The sequence below is a fragment of the Symsagittifera roscoffensis genome, chromosome 7, assembly GCF_963678635.1.
Source record: "Symsagittifera roscoffensis chromosome 7, txSymRosc1.1, whole genome shotgun sequence".
Taxonomy (NCBI): domain Eukaryota; kingdom Metazoa; phylum Xenacoelomorpha; order Acoela; family Convolutidae; genus Symsagittifera; species Symsagittifera roscoffensis.
The window spans coordinates 34244002-34253206 of NC_087068.1; positions in this window are offsets into that span (position 1 = coordinate 34244002).

The following is a 9205-nucleotide window of genomic DNA, read 5'->3' on the forward strand; positions in this document are numbered from 1 at the left end:
GATGTAGCTCTAATGGTAGAGCGCTCCCTTCGCATGCCAGAGGAACCGATATCAATGCCCAATATCTCCAAAACTTAGGACATTTCGTGAGTGTTTTTCTCTTTCTGCAGAAAAACTATTGCACATTGAAACTTCAACCCAATAGCAGATCTACCAAGAAAAAACTCAGAATTGCCGACTGGACAAACTACCTACGCTATACTTTAACACAACGCGGAGGTATCGCGAATAGTAGATCGCTCGCTTTGCTTGCGAGAGATTCGGAGATGAAGGCCCAGCATCTCCATAACCTGAGACCTTGCGTAATTGTTGTTTGCTTTCTGGAGAAAAAAAATTGCATATTGAAACTTCTTTCCAGAAGCAGACTTTCGGCGAAAAACCTCATAGTTGCCGACTGAGCAAGAGAATCACGCGATTGTTCTTAACAACGGGGATGTACGTCACATGGTAGAGCGCTCGCTTCGCATGCGAGAGGTACGGAGATCAATGCCCCGCATCTCCAAAACTTAAGACATTTCGAAATTGTTTGTTTTTCTCTTTCTGCAGAAAAACTATTGAACATTGAAACTTCAACCCATTAGCAGATCTACCAAGAAAAAACTCAGAATTGCCGACTGGACAAACTACCTACGCGATACTTTAACACAACGTGGGGGTAGCCCGAATGGTAGATCGCTCGCTTTGCTTGCGAGAGATTCGGAGATGAAGGCCCTGCATCTCCATAACCTGAGACCTTGCGTAATTGTTGTTTGCTTTCTGGAGAAAAAATATTGCATATTGAAACTTCTTTCCAGAAGCAGACTTTCTGCGAAAAACCTCATAGTTGCCGACTGAGCAAGAGAATTACGCGATTGTTCTTAACAACGAGGATATACGTCACAGGGTAGAGCGCTTGCTTCGCATGCGAGAGGTACGGAGATCAATGCCCCGCATCTCCAAAACTTAATACATTTCGAAATTGTTTGTTTTTCTCTTTCTGCAGAAAAACTATTGAACATTGAAACTTCAACCCAATAGCAGATCTACCAAGAAAAAACTCAGAATTGCCGACTGGACAAACTACCTACGCGATACTTTAACACAAAGTGGAGGTACCCCAAATGGTAGATCGCTCGCTTTGCTTGCGAGAGGTTCGGAGATAAACGCCCTGCATCTCCATAACCTGAGACCTTGCGTAATTGTTGTTTGCTTTCTGAAGAAAAAGTATTGCACATTGAAAAATCTTAACAGAAGCAGACTTTCTGCGACAAAAAATCTCATAGTTGCCGACTGAGAATGAGACCTACTCGATAGCTCTTAACAACGGGGATGTAGCTCTAATGGTAAAGCGCTCCCTTCGCATGCCAGAGGAACCGGTATCAATGCCTAATATCTCCAAAACTTAGGACATTTCGTGAGTGTTTTTCTCTTTCTGCAGAAAAACTATTGCACATTGAAACTTCAACCCAAAAGCAGATCTACCAAGAAAAAACTCAGAATTGCCGACTGGACAAACTACTTACGCTATACTTTAACACAACGTGGAGGTATCGCGAATGGTAGATCGCTCGCTTTGCTTGCGAGAGATTCGGAGATGAAGGCCCTGCATCTCCATAACCTGAGACCTTGCGTAATTGTTGTTTGCTTTCTGGAGAAAAAGTATTGCATATTGAAACTTCTTAACAGAAGCAGACTTTCTGCGACAAAAAACCTCATAGTTGCCGACTGAGCATCAGACCAACGCAATAGATCTAATCAACGGTGATGTAGCTCAAATGGTAGAGCGCTCGCTTCGCATGCGAGAGGTACGGTGATCAATCTCCAAAACTTAAGACCTTCCGTAATTGTTTTTATCTTTCTGCAGAAAAACTTTTACACATTGAAACTTTAATCCAATAGCAGACCTACTAAGAAAAAAACTCAGAATTTCCGACTGGATAAACTACCTACGCGATACTTTAACACAACGTGGAGGTAGCCCGAATGGTAGAGCGCTCGCTTTGCATGCGAGAGATACGGATATAAATACCTCGCTTCTCCAAAAACTGAGACCCTGCGCAATTGTTATTCGCTTTCTGAAGAAAAACTATTGCATTTTGAAACTTCATGCCAAAAGCAGAACTACTAAGAAAAAACTCAAAATTGCCGACTGGGCAAAACACCTTAGCAGTACTTTACAACAAGGTGGAGGCAGCCCGAACGTTACAGCCCTCGCTTTGCATGGGAGAGGCATGGAGGTAAATGCCCCGCATCTCCAAAACCTGAGATACTGCGTAATCGTTATTCGCTTTCAGAAGAAAAACTATTGCATATTGAAACTTCATTCAAAAGTAGACTTTCTGCGAAAAAAACTCATAGTTGCCGACTGAGCTAGACCAGCGTGATAATCTTAAACAACGTGGATGTAGCTCAAATAATAGAGCGCGCGCTTCGCATGCGAGAGTTTCGGGCAGCAATGCCCCGCATCTCCAGAGCTTCCGTAAATGTTTTCGCTTTCTGCAGAAAAACTATTGCACTTCATTCCAAAAGCAGACCTATTGCGAAAAAACTCATAACTGCCGACTGGCCAAAACACCTACGCGATAGTTTTACACGTGGAGAGAGCCCGAATGGTAGATGGCTCGCTTTGCTTGCGAGAGCTCGGAGATGAAGGCCCTGCATCTCCATAACCTGACACCTTGCATAATTGTTGTTTGCTTTCTGAAGAAAAACTATTGCATGTTGAAAATTCTTAACAGAAGCAGACTTTCTGCGAAAAAAAAACTCATAGTTGCCGACTGAGCAAGAGACCTATGCGATAGGTTTTAACAACGGGGATGTAGCTATAATGGTAGAGCGCTCGCTTCGCATGCGAGAGTTACCGGGATCAATGCCCGCATCTCCAAAACTTAAGGCATTCCGTAATTGTTTCTCTTTCTGCAGAAAAACTATTGCACATTGAAACTTCAATCCAATAGCAGATCTAGAAATGCCGATTGGACAAACTACCTACGCGATATTTTAACACAACGTGGAGGTATCCCGAATGGTAGATCGCTCGCTTCGCTTGCGAAAGGTTCGGAGATGAAGGCCCTGCATCTCCATAACCTCATACCTTGCGTAATTGTTGTTTGATTTCTGAGGGAAAAAAATGTATATTGAAACTTCTTAACAGAAGCAGACTTTCTGCGAAAAAAAACCTCATAGTTGCCGACTGAGCAAGAGACCTACGCGATGTTTCTTAACAACGTGGATGTAGATCAAACTGTAGAGAGCTCGTTTCGCATGAGAGTGGTACGTGGATCAATTCCCCGCATCTACAAAACTTAAGACATGCCGTAATTGTTTTTCTCTTTCTGCAGAAAAACTATTGCACATTGAAACTTCAATCCAATAGCAGATCTACCCAAAAAAAAACTCAGAATTGCCGACTGGACAAACTACCTACGCGATACTTTAACACAACGTGGAGGTATCCCGAATGGTAGATCATTCGCTTTGCTTGCGAGAGGTTCGGAGAAAGAGGCCCTGCATCTCCATAACCTGATACCTTGCGTAATTGTTGTTTGCTTTCTGAAGAAAATGTATTGCATATTGAAACTTCCTAACAGAAGCAGACTTTCTGCGAAAAAAATCTCATAGTTGCCGACTGAGCATCAGACCAACGCAATAGATCTAATCAACGGTGATGAGCTAGAGACCTGCGCGATAGTTATGAATAACTTGGATGTAACTGAAATGGTAGAGCGCTCGCTTCGCATGCGAGAGGTAAGGGGATCAATGCCCTGCATCGTCAGAGCTTCCGTAATTGTTTTTGGCTTTCTGCAGAAAAAACTATTGCATATTGAAACTTCATGCCAAAAGCAGAACTACTAAGAAAAAAACTCAAAATTGCCGACTGGGCAAAACACCTACGCGGTACTTTACCACAACGTGGAGGCAGCCCGAACGTTAGAGCACTCGCTTTGCATGCGAGAGGCACGGAGATAAGTGCACCGCATCTCCAAAACCTGAGACCCTGCGTAATCGTTATTTGAGTGTTTTGAGCTCACTAAAAAAAGTGCCAGGTCACAAAAAATTGGAGTAAGAATCGACTCGCAAACCCTTAAAGTTCGTCTAAGCAGACTAGTCAAGCAAACAAACGTTGAAAATTTTTAAGATTGTTCATGAAGAGAATCGGATGGCCAAGGTTATACGTTTTTCTATTGAAACCATTCAAGACATGGACTTTGAAAAGCTTCAGGTTACTTTTTTGGCCGAGTTGTTCCACATACAACTAACGTTTTTCAACGGAAGCAAAAAAAATTAGGTTTTCCTTAATTTTTTGTTTCGCTTCGTTTGATAGTTTCAAAGATTTAACAGAGTGTTTAGAAAAACTTGAAATTTTAGCGAATCGGTTTGGTCTATAAGAAGATTTGCACTAGTCATGTTCTAAGACAAGAGTGCTTATTTCGCCATTATATTTTCTACACACAGACGTCAAGTCTACTTTTCATCGAACAATGGCTTGATTTGATACGTTTTTTTTTGTTTTGAGCAAAAAAAAAACTATTCTATTTGTAGCGAAGCAGCTTTGCTTTCTTTTTTTATTGGTTTGATTCATTTTACCGAAAATCGACTTCTGATCTTCCAAATTGCCGAGGGGTTAGGGGGTTTAAGTGCTTTCCAATATGTTCTGCGTGCGTGGTTTCGAAACCCATTCCTGTCCTGTAATTTTTTAAAACACCTGAACTGAATTTGGTAGGCACCAAAAATGATGTTCACCTAAATATGTAAAAAAACTCACCAAAAAATTTGTCAGATCATAAAATGTAGTAAGAATTGGCTCACAAACCCCTGAAGTTCGTCTAAGCAGACTAGTCAATCAAACAAACATTGAAAAACTTTAAGATTGTTCATGATGAAATTCGGATGGCCAATGTTATACGTTTTTCTATTGAAACCATTCAAGGCATGGAGTTTTGAAAAACTTCAGGGTACTTTTTTGGCCATTTTTCCACAAAAAAACCATCGTTTTTCAATGAATGCAATTCAAAATCAGGTTTCCCCTAATTTTTTGTTTTGCTTCGTTTGATAGTTTTAAAGCTCTAACAGGTTGCTTAAAAAACCTTGAAAATTTAGCGAAATTATTTGGTCTTTAAGAAGATTTGCACTAGTTCTGTTCTAAAACTAGAGTACTTATTTCATCGTTATTTTTTCTATACACAGACGTCAAGTCTATTTTTGATCGAACAATGGCTTGATTTGATAAGTTTTTTGTTTTGAGCAAAAAAAAACTATTCTATTTGAAGCGAAGCAACTTTGCTTTAATTTTTTATTTGTTCAATTCAATTTACCAAAAATTGACTTCTGGTGTTTCAAATTGCCCGAGGGGTTAAGGGGTTGAAGTGATATTCAATATGTTGTGCGTGCGTGGGTCCGAATCCCATACCCGTCGATTAGTTTTTCAAAACATCTGAACTGAATTTTGTAAGCACAAAACTGATATTTACCTAATTTTGTCTAGGAAGAATAAAAAAATTACCTTATTTTGTCTTGTAGCACGATTTGGTTCAAATAACTATTTGAACTAGCCCTGTTCTAAGGCTAAATTGCTAACTTCATCATTTAATTTCAAATACACAGACTACTCAATCAATGGAATTTCAAAAACTTGAGGTTACGTTTTTGGCCGAGCTTTCCCGCAAAAAAATTATCGGTTTTCTATGGAAGCAATTAAAATTGAAGTTTTTCTTATAATTTTGTTTCGATTCCTTTCATAGTTTCAAAGCTCGCTCAAAAAAAACATGAAGTTTTAGCGAACTGATTTGGTCTATGAAACGTTCTGAAATGAGTACTGTTCTAAAATTAGGTTAAATTCATAGACATCAAGTCAAATAATGCACAATTTTGGTAAGAGTTGATAGGTTTCATTGTTTTGAGCAAAAAAATTATTCTATTTGAAGAAAAGCAACTTTGCTTAAATTTTTTATTGGTTCGATTGCATTTACCAACGTTTGAATTCAGGTCTTACAGGTTGGCGGAGAGGTTAAGGCATTGAAATGCTAATCCAATATGTTCTGCGTGCGTGGGTTTGAATACCATCCCTGTCGATTAGTTTTTTTAAACACCTGAGCTGAATTAGGTACCCACAAAAACTGATATTTACCTAATTTTGTTAACAACTCACCAAAAAAATTTACAGATCACAAAATTTCACAGCACAAATTGGAATGCAACCAATTGAAAATTGTCTGAGCAGACTAATCATGCAAGCAAACTTTGAAAAAAAATTTTCATCAAGCAATTGGCCAATTAATTTCCGTTTTTTTTACATTGAAACAAACCGAGTCTGCGAGTTTTGTCTAAGCAGAGTAGTCAAGCAACCAAATGTTGAAGAATTTTAAGTTTGTTCATGAAGAAAATCGGATGGCCAATGTTATACGTTTCTCTGTTGAAACCATTCAAGGCATGGATTTTTGAAAAACTTCAGGTTACTTTTTTGGCCGAGTTTTTCCACAAAAAACTATCGTTTTCCAACGGAAGCAATGTAAAATTAGGTTTTCCTTAATTTTTTGTTTCGCATCGTTTGATAGTTTCCAAGCTCTAACAGGTGGCTAAGAAAAACTGGAATTTGGTCTATAAAAAGATTTGCACTAGTCCTGTTCTAAGACTGGTAAGCTTATTTCATCAATACATTTCATATACCCAACGTCAAATATAGTTTTGATCGAACAATAGCTTGATTTGATACGTTTTTTTGTTCTGAGCTAATAATTATTCTATCTGAAGCGAAGCAAGTTTGCTTCATTTTTTTAGGTTCGATTCATTTAATCAATGATTGCCTTCAGACAGGGTGGCCGAGTGGTTACGCCGTTGGAATATAACTCCAATATGGTCTGAGTGCGTGGCTCTGAATTCCATCTCGGTCGAATAAGTTTTTTAAAACATCAACTGAACTCGGTGAGCTCAAAAAGTGATTTCTACCTAAATATGTTTAGAACTCACTAAATAATTTTTAAATCAAAGTTTTTTGAGAAAGATTCGGCAGGCAAACAATTAAAGTTTGTCTAAGCAAACTAGTCAAGCAATCAAAGTTTGAAAAACAACAAGTTGTTTCAAGAAGAAAGTCGGTTGGCCAATGTTATACGTTTTTCAATCGAAACTAATCAATCAATGGAATTTCAAAAAATTGAGGTAACGTTTTTGGCCGAGCTTTCCCGCAAAAAATTATCGGTTTTCTATGGAAGCAATTAAAATTGAAGTTTTTCTTATATTTTTGTTTCGATTCCTTTCATAGTTTCAAAGCTCGCTCAGAAAAACATGAAGTTTTAGCGAACTGGTTTGGTCTATGAAACGTTCTGAAATGAGTACTATTCTAAAATTAGAGTACCTACTTCAGCCTTCCAGTTTAAAGTCACAGACATCAAGTCAAATAATGCAAAGTTTTGGTAAGAGTTGATAGGTTTCATTGTTTTGAGCAAAAAAATTATTCTATTTGAAGAAAAGCAACTTTGCTTAATTCTTTTATTGGTTCGATTGCATTTAACAATGTTTGAATTCAGGTCTTACAGGTTGGCGGAGAGGTTAAGGCATTGAAATGCTAATCCAATATGTTCTGCGTGCGTGGGTTTGAATACCATCCCTGTCGATTAGTTTTCTAAAACACCTGAGCTGAAGTAGGTACCCACAAAAACTGATATTTACCTAATTTTGTTAACAACTCACCAAAAACGTTTACAGATCACAAAATTTCACAGCACAAAATGGAATGCAACCAATTGCAATTTATCTGAGCAGACTAATCACGCAAGCAAACTTTGAAACAATTTAGAGTTATTTCATCAAGTAAATCAAATGGCCAATGTTTTCCGTTTTTAAATTGAAACAAACCCTCCAAGCGAAAAAAAAACTTTGAAAAAAATAAAGTTACTTTTTTGGCCGAGTTTTTCTGCAAAAAAAATTACCTCCTATGGAAGTAACCTAAGTTGAAGATATTTTAAATTTTGTTTTGCAATGTTTCATAGTTTTCGAAAACACCTGAAAAGAGTTCAGTAAGCACAAAAACTGAGTTGAACCAAGTTTTTTTAATATCATGCCGAGAAATTTGTCAGACCACTAGGCATTAGAAGAAGAATCGGCTCACCATTTTTTGAAATTTGCCTAAGCAGTTTACTCAAGCAAGGAAACGTTGAAAAGCTTTAAGTTTTTTCGTGAATAAAATCGGATGACCATTGTTATACGTTTTTCTATCGAAAACAATCAATTAATGGAATTTTGAAAAAATTCAGGTTGTTTTTTTGGTCCAGCTTTTCCACAAAAAACTATCGTTTTTCAATGGAAGCAAGACAAAAATAAATTTTCCTTAAATTTTCAATTCGCTTCGTATGATAGTTTGAAAGCTCTAACAGGTTGCTTAGAAAAACTTCGTTTCGCAAAAAATGAGGAAACGGTTTGGTATATAAAACGATTTGAACTAGTCCTGTTTCAAGACTAGAATGTTTAATTCGTCAATACAATTTAATTACAAAAATTTCGAAATTTTTTTTGATCGAACGATGGCTTGATTTGATAGCTTTTATTCTTTTGAGCAAAAAAAAATATTCTAATTGAAAAATGGCATATTTTTGCTTCAAATTTCTATTGTTCGATTCAATTTACCAACGAATGAGATCAGTGCAGACTGGGTGGGCGAGTGGTTTAGGCGATGGATTGACTGCCTATCTAATACGTTCTGTGTGCGTTGTTTCAAATCCCAGCTCTGTCGATTAGTTTTTAAAAACATCTGAACTGAATTCGGTGAGCACAACATCTTTTGTTTAACTCAATTGATAATAACTCACCGAGAATTTACCAGATCACAAGTTGTAGAGATAAAATCGAGTCGCAACTTTTTGGAATTCGTCTAAGCAGAGTAGTTAAGCAATTAAATGTTGGAAAATTTTAAGTTTGTTTGTGAAGAAAATCGGTTAGCCATTGTTATACGTTTTTCTTTTGAAAACATTCAAGCAATGGAATTTTGAAAATTTTTCAGGTTATTTTAATTGGTCATGCTTTTCCACAAAAAACTAACGTTTTTCAATGGAACCAATGCAAAATTAAATTTTCTTTAGGTTTTTTTTTCGCTTCGTTTGATAGTTCGAAAGCCTTTATAGGTTACTTAGAAAAGGTTCAAACGTTTGCCAAAAGAATTTGTGTATAAAATGATTTGAACTAGCCCTGTTCTAGGACTAGAGTGCTTACTTCGTCGTTACATGTTTTATAAAAA